Here is a 12,093-nt window from a genome sequence, read left to right as displayed (position 1 = left end):
CATTTTCGACCGAAAAGTGATTACACTTAAAAAGATACTGAAATTTGTCTCATAAAGTAATTTGCTTGTATAGATTACAAGTTCTAAGATTTCTATCTAAACAACTAAATCTGCGGATGTCTCCAAATTATTTTTGTGCTTGTAGCATGTGTAAATGTTGGGTTCTGCTCAACCCGGGGCTAGAGGGCGCAATCAAACTGAGCCTGCAACATTTTCGTGTTGAGCGACCTGGGAGTTTCCACTTTTTCTATTTTAAAACGCATCCTGTTTGAAAATGAGTCATTACATGTATCTATATCATACTTTTAAAATGCAACACTCCTTAGACTCATTTTCTAATCTCTGAACATTAAAAAAATAGGATTTTGCATTAAGTATTATCTTACAATTCTTAAGACATGTCTTTAAATGTATGCTTTAAATAACCACTGTTTAGGACATGCATCAGATAGCTTTGTGAAACCGTTTAGGTTATATCTTAATGGACTATTGCACAATAGATAATTTATTTACATGTTATAGAATGGCGTATGGTATAGTAATGTTTGGATTGTGATTTATCAAAGTCACCTTCACGCAGAATTTAATCAGGAATAGACTGTCTCACAACTATTTCGTATCTATCCGCTGTTCAATGTAGTTCAACGCGGAATAATTTACCACCTGTGATGTCATTATCGTTACAGATTGGAAAATTTGGCTTACTCTGTCACCACCTTTGAGGCAGTACTCATGCCCAGTAAAAATAGTTCAACATACTTTGAATATATAGCAATGGCGCAGTAATTTACTCCGTATAACTATCGGCTGTATGCCTTTACTTCACATCTTTTTACTTTACATGGGGTTTGAATTCATAACTGTATATATCACCAAAGCACACTGACGGTATCATAATCAATTTGAAGATACTGATGTGGTTAGCCGAATCAAATCCTGTATGTATTGGGTTTCTATCAAAGCGCTGTTACAGCGCTTGTGCCATTTTTAGGAATAGATTCTTTTCATACACGTACTAACATTAATCACCTTCCATCAGTACTGTCCTATCAGTACTTTAATTTTATATGGTTAATAATCTGAAGTAGACAGTAAGCCAATTAACACGACTTTACATTTATTTTATATGATTCCACCATTTTGAATGAAAAGACTAAGAAGAAAATGAAATATCTGAAGAAGTTTTGCCGAGTTATAATAGTTCATACTAATTTATCGTAGGTCGATTGTGAAATAAGTTCTATAACTAATGTTGACCTCTCTCCACCATTGGTATTTGTACTTGACAATACAGTATTTAAAATGGACTGTTTACATAAGATGACTGTAATTTATTTGAAGAACACAGTATATCAACAAACAAGTTAGACGGTACTACGCAGATTAGATTTCAGTTCTAGCGATCAGTGTTTAATTCTAGGTGGTGTATGATGTCTAGAATAGAACTCAGTGTTTCTTTATATACACTGACATTGTTTCCAGCAGTATTGGCTTAGTCTGAATGCTGGAGAGGAAAGTATGACAACTGCCACGGGCCCACCTAGAACCAGTTCCTCCATCTATTCGAGGGTTAGACTTTCGTCGACTATAAACATCTTATATGAGCACTTTATTTCATGTGAACAAAAAAGCATTTAAAATTTAAAATGATAGTTTATTATCTATAAGCACACCAATAGACAAACTAGGAAACCAAACTGACATATTATTATTTGAAATGCAAATCAGTGAACATGGAATATTTTATTTTAGAAGAGAGTATCCCAAAATGTATAGTAAATGATTTATCTACATCAGACATGTACGGCGTTTCATAATCTTATTCACTGTAATCTTATTCACTGTTACTGAGATATTTCAGTTGTCAGTGGCAATTGCTTTATAGAAATAGTCAACATGAACTTGCCTTCTTGTGTTTAGAAAGACAGCAAATCAGAAAGGAATATTTCGTTACAAGGATTTCTGCACAAATATGCACATATATTTTCAATACACTTCATACAGCTTTAACTTGGTTTTTGTGGGCAGTGAAGCGTAGCCCACAGATTTACCATACCACAAATTTACGGTCGATACGCATATCCGAAACCGAACAACAGGTAGTTCCATGTCATCCATAACTTTTACGTAATACAACGCTGTTTAACTTTCGGAAAATTTCTGAGATTCAACTTTATTAAAAAAAATGCTTTCCTTAAGTACATATTTGTCGTAATCTATATTTTATAACAGAAACCAAGCGTATGAAAATGAGCATGCTCGCTTTGATCACATGACCAAAATAAACTATACATAACCTACAAAAATAATACAGTACGCGTAGAATTATTATCGGTATTAAAATCAAGTTTGCGTTTTTTCATCATTTTAGATTTAAACTCAGTTCCTGCTAGTTAAGTTAATCGAAATTTTATTATCATAACAACACTTAAGAGCTTGTTTTGGTCATATGATCAGAAAACATCCAACTATCACAGCGTGCGTCTTATGAATCCGTCGAAGTTTATGGCAAAGAAATGGGTTTATGGAAAGATATATTGCATGAAATCAACAGAAGAGGTGTTATCTTAATTATTTTTCATAGAGAAAGATACGATTCTTTCATGATATTTACGTAAATAATTTTTATTTGCACGACTTAGGAAAATAATTGCAGCCGTAACAGAGGGGGCGAAATATTCGTACCTGTTCCCCGAAAATACGAACATATGCACTTCAATTTCATTTAATTTTACATTCTAGCTGGTGTTTGTGATTGGCATATTATTCAAGGGTATAATTAATTCGAAAGAAACATTATTCTTAATAAGTTCGCCTTTTAATCGCCGGTAAATTCGCGGTGTTTTCGTCCCCAAATATTCACGTACCGGCATACGATTTCTTCTCGGGTAATTATACAATAGCGGGATTTTGAAGGCTGCAATGAAATCATTTGAGACAATTCAAACTAAGTTTGAAAAATTTCGATTTTCAGTATTTGCATTTTTTAACAATAAATTTCGTAAAAAGATCCTTTGGAACAGGGTCTCTTTATTTAAAGACCCTGTTTGGAAGCAAAGAATGCAACCAAGAAGAATAATAGCAGACTCGGTTTGATTGAGTCTGTTCATGAGAGTTAATGAAATGTGCAACACCTCTTACGCCCGCTAGCACCGGCTTAATCGGAACTCTATTCCATATATGTTAAATGGACTCCTTGATCCCAAAGGACCAGAAAATATAGCAACTCTAAAACATGCATGCTGTCATGATTATGAGGCATACTACATTAATCTATAGCTGAAAAATGACCGAATGCAACCTGAAGATCATGATATGTGCTGATATCGGAGACAGTAGGAGTTGTTTTGGTTGTTTTAAAAGTGAATAAAACATTTAATTTTTTTAAGAACTATTCTGAAGTGTCTTTTATCTATTTAATTTATGTATAATATTTTCATAGCCTGCTTTTACCAAGATGAGATCTCATTTGAAACAAGAGCTCTAGAACACAAAATGCACCCCCCCCTCCCCCCCCCCCCCACCCCCACCTCCCCACACACACTGATGCATTCAGTAATTGCACAAGGAACAGAAATTATATGGTCACTGTGCACAAAAATTCTACTGTTCTTGGTCAAAGTGACATTGAACTTTGACCTATTGACCTCAAATTCAATAGGGGTCATCTGCTGGTCATGATAAACCTCCATATTAAGTTTCGTGATCCTAGACCTTAGCATTCTCAAGTGATCGTCCGGAAACATTTTAACTGTTGCAGGTCACACTGTGACCTTGACCTGTGACCTAGTGACCACAAAATCAATAGGGGTCATCTGCTGGTCATGATCAACCTTTCTATTAAGTTTTGTGATCCTAAGTCTAAGTGTTCTTGAGTTATCAGCCGGAAACCGTTTAACTGTTCTGGCTCACCGTGACCTTGACGTTTGTCCTACTGATCTCAAAATCAATAGGAGTCATTTACTGTTCATGATCAACTTCCCTATAAACTTTCGTGATCCTAGACCAAACCGTTCTTGAGTTATTATCCGAAAACCGTTAAACTGTTCCTGGCCACTGTGACCTTGACCTTTGACCTTCTGATCTCAAAATCAATAATGATCATCTGCTTGTCATAACCAATCTCCCTATCAACTTTCATGAGTCTAGGCCGAAGCGTTCTTGAGTTATCAACCGGAATCCGTTTAACTGTTCTGGCTCACCGTGACTTTGACCTTTGTCCTACTGATCTCAAAATCAATAGGAGTCATCTGCTTGTCATGACCACCAACCCTATGAAATTTAATGATTCTAGGCCCAAGCGCTCTTTAGTTATCATCCGGAAACGGATTGATCTACATACCAACCGACCGACCGACCGACATATGCAAAACAATATACCCCTCCCTCCGTTTCTGATCAATAACTTGAGAACCACTTAGCCAAGAATATTGAAACTTCATAGGATGATTGGGCATGTTGAGCAGATGACCCCTATTGATTTTCGAATCACTTGATCGAAAGTTAAGGTCACAGGAACCAGAACTTTGAAAATGTTTCCAACCAATAACTTTAGAATTATTTGACCCAGAACCTTCAATCACGATGATAGGAATTACAAAGTTGATGACCCTTAATGTTTCTTGAGTCACTTGACTTAAGCGAAGGGTCACAGAGACCTGAAGCTGGAAAAACTCTTTCTGGATCAGTAATTTAAGAATCACTTGATCCAGAATTTTGAAACTTCATAGGGTGATTGGACATGCCCAGTAGATGATCTCTATTGCAGCCAACCATTAGTGTCTCTTTGTCTTTCACTCCTATCCTCTATTGACTTCTTGCCTATTACGACTATGCATTGGGGGAGACATGGGTATCTTCTAACTTGAAAATTAATTGCCCTTCTCCGAACGAGGAGGGGTATATTGTAAATATAATTGTTTGATGATGGATGTTGGTAGGTCTTTAGACCTATCGGTTTTTTTATGGTAACTGGAGAACGCTTGGGCCTAGGATCATGAGATTGGAAGATTTGTCATGACCAGCAAATGACCCCTATCGATTTTGAGTTCAGTAGGTCAAAGGTGAAGAACACATTGAAAATAGAACTTTTTTGCCAGAAAACTAGATTATGCTTTTGTCTAAGATCACATTTGATACGGAGCTCATTTAAGACTGGTTAATGACCATAATCATTGATTTAAGGTAAATACGTTAAATGTCCAGTGGGCAGTGACCAAATAATTTCTGTTCCTTATCAATCACTTCATGCAAGTGTTCTACAAGGTCTTGTTATAACTAGAATATCCAAACATCACATAATTATCAATTAGTCCATGACCTTTGCTCAAATTTACTGTTATTCCCATTGTTCCAGTAAAAGCAGAGTGTTTTCCCATTGATTTGTTTAAAAAATGCTTAAAATTCAGAAAGGATTTTGAACAAAATTAACCAAACCTCACAAAATTTTCTATAAGCATATGAGCTTTGCTCATATATTATTTTATCCCTCTTGACAGAGTAAAAGCAGAGTTTTACCCCATGATTTGGTAAAAAAAAAGGTTGAAAATACTTATTAATCAAGTAGTTTAACTAGAATCACCAAACTTAGCTAACTATTCATGCCCATTACCAGAGGATGTCAACCACTGCCCACATCAGTCTCTCAGTGCTTTGATTTATAAAGTGACATTTAAAAAAGTTACTCAGTCGTATAATATAAAAATGGACTGTATTACAAATGATATTTATTACATCAGTATTCAGCATATTAACTGAAAACGTAAATATAATTCTAAAAAAAAGACTATCCTACAAATGTATGTCAGCTCACCCTATTTGTTTGGATAAAACGAGCATTTAGCAAGTATTGTGACTGAACAACTTGCAAATGCATGCCACAATTTTGAAGGTATCGAATACTTAGTTTAGTTTATACTAATTCATTTCAGCTCAACAGTGATGAAAACTTCAAGCTCAATTGAACCACTCTCGAGTTTGCTTTCTGGAAAAAACAGAACTGTTGTGATTTGAGATGGCGTGAATGTGACCCTATTGAGGCTGTTAAAACCCACGACCACTGAATTGAGCGGCCGGCACCTTAACTACTAGACAACCGATCCCTTTATCAAATATTTATTCCTTAACCGCCATTCACTTGAGAAAATATTGCTTTGCAAGTGTACAATACGAAAATACGAACGTGGTTTAAGAGTCTATTACTTGGAAGACGGCCATGACTCTATAACTTGAAAGACTACATTGACCTTTTCGTTGAAAACTGGATAATAATTTTCATGGAAAAACTCTTGTCCGTAATTTAAAATATCTTCCATCTTTATCTTTACTGTCTTATCAGAAAGATTAAGCGATTGAAAAGCTAGTAAGATCTACTTGAAGAAAAATAAAAACACATAGACGTTCAATTTATTACTGTAATAAATCAGCTATGTTTCAATTCAACCTTGAAGAAATTTCAAATTTGATAAAAACGTGTTTAAACGTTAAATAGTAGAAAATCCTTTTAAAGCTGTGCTTTTCGTTCATTAGCTCAACTTTAACAGTGGTTGGGAAATCAGGACTATATTAAGAGACATATTTTCCCGTTCGGGAAACAAAATCACTGTTTTAATAGGGCCAGAAAAACTGACCAGTGCATAATGATTTTCAAGTTACAGATATATATTGGTACCACTGTACATAAACCGTGTATTTCTAAATTTTTACCGTTCAGAATTTATTTTCGTTATCTTTTAATTGTCCTCAGAAGTTAGCACTTATACTTTAATTTAGTGCAAAACCTGCATTTCCAGAATTAGAAATGCAATTTCCCGTTTGGTAAAGGTAAAATGGCTTCCAAACGTGTTGGAGGAAAATGTGCAAAACAATGTGGAATACATTTGAAATATTGGCAAGGCTGAAAGTATTTGAATACGGAGAGTCGTTGGTGCCACTAGATAGAACATCAAGTTGCAAAGATAAAACGTACTCAGCAACAACAATATTGTAAAGGCTATATTTTACATTCTAAAAACTAACTGTACTGACTGTGGGAAAGTCAACTTACTAACATCGACTACCAGCTTAGAAATACAAACAGGTTCAATGAATAATTTGCAAAAAAAAAAGGTATGATGCGTAAGGACAATCGATAGTGAAGTAACTTGATAAAAAGGTTACTGTCATATCAGAATTTCATACATTGCAAATGCTGCAATTAAGTTGCTATTGTCTTAGCTTATATATAATTTACCATAATGTTCTCAGTTGTTTATAGTTGATTACCGCTAACGAGACCAAATGCAGTTCTTTAAAAAGTGATTTAAATAGTTGGGTAATCTAATAATCGAGTTTCTTTTTCAAATGATGTAGAAATGTAAATTTTATCTTGAAAGCATTAACACAGGTCTATTGCCATCCGTCTAACGTGAGAGGTGAAATCATTATTTGCATTTATTTTGACAGCTTAGACCAACATAACATAAAAACAGCCATTGATATTTCAGTATGTCAATGCATTAATTATTAACCTGGATAAATTTAGGCGCTTTGAATGCTTTCAACTGACAACACAGTTTTAAAAAAAATGTAGATCGTACTAATGCCTCCGCTGATTTTATGTAGAAATGAACAGTTTGTTTTCTGTATGATTGTTTTGCTATAGATAACATTCTTCTCGACGAAAAAGAAACTGTAATTTATTAGGGTTTGTTGGTATTGCCTCAGAACGTTTTATTGATTGAATACTATATGTTTATTTAAAATCTGTTTCCTTAATACAAGTTTCATTTTTTCAAATAAAAATCATGTTAATTTATATCTACTAGAGGTTGATATTTGCAATGAAAACCATTCAAGTTTGATCAAATAAAAAAAAGATAAAAAGAAACAATTATCTGGAATACTGGAAAAAGACATAGTCTGCCTATATATCCAAAAAAGAGGCCTAGAAAATGGCTATGATGGCATTTTTTGTTAATGCCCGACAGCCATGTTCATTGTTAACTTTATAAAAATTGGAAACTTTTCAGAGGGGCTGTCGCCTTCTAAGGGTCATAGTAAGGTCACAGCACAAGGTCAAAGGTCAGTAAGTGCATATTTGTTATAAACTTCAGATATCTGCAAATTTTGCTACATTCTAGTACAAACTTGTAATTTTTCGGTGATAATTATGAATTTCAGAAGTAAAATAAATTACTTCAAATAGATTTATTGCATTTAAGACTGGCTAAATTCAAAACGACTAAAGGTATTTCTATAGAATGAGCTAAAATTGTCGTACGCTCGAATATTTTGTTCATTTATGAAAGTTATTTTTCTCATGCTTTTAAAATTTCCGTTTTCTGGCTAACAGTTTCCATAATGGCTGGTTGGTTACCTGTATGGTTGTCTGTATGAACAGTACAGGTAGAAAAATTCTATGGCGCGTACAGTCAAACCTGTGCTAAAGACCACCTCTGAACAGAAACCACCTGGCTCTAAACTACTGGTTTTGTTTCCTATTTTGACATTTACACTATGTTTTACCTGTGAACAAAGACCACCTGTCAATTAAGACCAGTCTTTGTTTCACCCAAGGGTGGTCTTTATAGACAGGTTTGACTGTATTTTATAAAGACTAGCAAAGTCAAAGTTTGCTCGCTCGAACTCGATGTAAGGTCTATATAATGTATACGTCACGTTAGCTTGTACTACTGATATCTGGAACACATGTTACTTGTCCTATCAAACTCTCGCGAAAATAGTTTGGCTGTACTAACTGTTGATAGATCTAAAGGTTCCTTCGGTGGCACAGAACTCCAGAACGCAAAAATAGCAAACTCGGTTTGATTAAGTCTGTTTGTGAGATAAAATGAAATGTGAAATTTTTCTCAAGCATTATCTAAACTGTCCATGGTGTCAATCAAAACTCTATTCCATTGGTTTACGCATGATGATCAGCATGAAAAATGGTACTTTTCATATTTTTGAATCACTAAAAAATTATTCCTTGCACACTGACATTAGGCTATTATAAGAACTTGTAACCGCTCTTCAAGTGTTTCAATATCTACAATTTTGTAAATATTTGTTTATGTTGGTTCTTTAGATGTCATAACTTCAAAAAGGCTTGATAATTCTCAGTGAATTCGATAGTATATCGAATGTTTTTAGTATGATCTTTATGACCGTGAATATAGGGGCAAAGCATGTTTGTTTTCCTGTTAAAACACCTTTAGATTTCCGAGTGATTGGTTGGTGATAGAACCGTGTGTAGAAACTTACCAATGTATCAAGAAGGAATCTACTGTTGTTATAAAATAAGCAATTGTGAGCTAATGCTATTGTAGCCTTAAACGTGTAAAATATATTGTCAATTAAATTCAGTGCGGAATGTTGGAATGAATTTCCCTTATATAGAAATAACTTCTTACCCTTGTATAAAAAATGAATAAACTCGATAACACTTCACAAGCTATTGACGGGTTAGCCTGACATAATATATCAATCGGCATTATTTGTTTATTATAAATCCATCATTTTGAATTTCAGATCTCTTCTTCATGCTCTTCTCATCCTACAGGAAGGTTATTTTTACGCTTTTTATATCTCGTGGTAACTATCGAACCACAATATTTCATCATTTTGATTAGTTGAACCATCATAATTATGTCAGTAATCATGAAAATATCGGAAGGTATAACTTCAATGTATCACTGTTTTCACAATGTTGTCAAGGACATCCTGTCTGAAACCATATGTCGGATCTGTAAATTGTTACGATCTGATTCGCTTTTCAACTTTGATTTAAATAAGAAGTGAGAGTGTAGAAGCAAAGCCAAAGATAAAAAAGATCGAAACAGCAATAGCGTGGTGAATTTTTAGATTAAAATGACGCAAATATCGCATTAAGAGCTTCGCTGATAAAAAATCTAGTTCTTGAAATGTGCTACTTAATTGGAAATACAGTTGAATATCGTTACCTCGATATCGGTTAGCTCGATACTCCGGTTAGCACGATGTGTTTTAGCCGGTCCCGATATTTCCCTATATATTCTAATGTAATTATTTATCATTACCTCGATATGATTAGCTCGATATTTTGTATAGCTCGATGAGATTTTTCAGTCCTGTCAACTTACCTGTAATGATTTTACACCTGGTTTCGTCGATATCACAGCGTGTCAAAAAATATCCATGTTATTTGTAAGGTGTGAAAAGCAACCTATTGTTGTCCGGCGATGTATTTATCATAATCAAGTTAGTGTGTTTGTTATTTAATCTTTAATCCAATTCAAATGTTAGGAAGTTTGCATTTAATTCCAAATAATTAGACATATAAAACAGCGTGCAAGCGGGCAACTTGTTTTCCAATATAACAATTAATTTGGATGAAATATTTTTCTGTATCTGCCATTTAGGATTGAGTAACAATATGCGTATTACACAGGCAAATTTTCGTTATCGAAGCACAGTCAAAATGACTACTCAACTAGGAACATTACAGCTGCATTCAGACTTGTTTAATGAAGGAATAAAATGCTAATCTTTACACGTATATTTTGAAAAATTTAAAACTTAAATGTATGTATGTACTATTTAATTAATATCTTTATTTGTCAATAAAATTAAAATCGTATTTACGTTATATTATTTCTTTCCCCTTTCAAACCCTCTGAAAAAAAAAACAACAATGGATATAGTGACAATATAGACGTCCGACACAAGTACAAAGTTGTCCCAGATATCGTATATCGTTACGTCGAACTTCGGATACGCCGATGCAATTTTTACAGTCCCTTGAATATCGAGGTAACGGTATTCGACTGTACCTAAAATATGATGATAAAAGCCTGACTGCGTAGTAAAAAAAATAACTATATTACAGTGAATCAAGGGAATAGTGTATAGATTAACTAGTTGAAATCATACAGTTCTCTTCTGATTAGTTTATTACCGTACATGTACTGTGACAGTGTAAACCTATGCTCTGACTAATATTTCAGTTATTCTTCTAAAATGTCCTATTTAACCATCGTCACTTGGACAAATTAGCATAAATATATATCAAATAATGAATCATCACCAGATCTGAAATCATTTCTTTAGGTGCTGGAGAAGTATTTCATATAATATTATGAATGTAACGGCGGTCAATTAACTTATTATTAATTAATTAATCAGTGTATCTGGAGTCTTTACAAGCAGTTGCCTTTTCCCTGCAAGTAACTGCCCACATCTCCAAATGATTTAGAAAGTGGAGGACGAAATCACTCATGACAATGTCTATTATCAAACTGTCATGGAGAACATTCACCTCTCCCAGGGATCGAACTCATGGCCCCTCGATCATTAGATATTTGCTCTACTGATTGAGCTAATGTACTATTTACGTAAGAAGTTTATACATTTATATGTAATTCATTTTCCGCTTAGTCTTCTTCTGCAAAACCTATCATATTTTCTCTTTTGCACACATTTCTCAAAAATTGTACAATATGTAAATATTCTTTTTATAGTCAGTTCAAAGCTTAAATTCAAGTTTTATTGCTGCCTGAAATGAAAGAAATGCATTTGCAGTGTCATTTTGTAATCATTTGCTCAACAATTTTTCTAACTGCACACCTGATTTTTGTTTTTATCTCTGCCAAATTGTGACAAATTTGAATGAAAATTGGACACACTGTTTAATGACCAGTTCAATTAAATAAACATAACAACAATATCAATTGTTCGTACATTCGTTGTGCCATGACAGTTTAAATAAGGTACCCCACCCCTCGTCCCCCTACAAAAAAATGTCACTGAATGAATGCAACCTGGTGCTGGTCTGTATATGGCAATACTGTCATCTGCGGGATTAAACAATTTTGTCATTAATTTGGTGTCATTAATGACGTCACAAACCTGATAAAAATTAATATGTACAAACAGAAAATATTAACAGATGTTCCGTTACAACTAAACAGAGTTGAACATTCAGAATATAACAATTTTAATATCACTGAATTAATAGGGTGAAAGTGTACTACTGTGAGTTGGAATTTACTAATGTGACTTTTAATTTAAGGGTTACCTTATTGAAACCATTACAGTTTAATGAATTTACAATAGGCTATGGTGGTTTTTATGTTA

Source organism: Mercenaria mercenaria, chromosome 16 (genome assembly GCF_021730395.1).
Source record: "Mercenaria mercenaria strain notata chromosome 16, MADL_Memer_1, whole genome shotgun sequence".
In the NCBI taxonomy this organism is placed as follows: domain Eukaryota; kingdom Metazoa; phylum Mollusca; class Bivalvia; order Venerida; family Veneridae; genus Mercenaria; species Mercenaria mercenaria.
Note: the sequence above shows the minus strand (reverse complement) of the source record.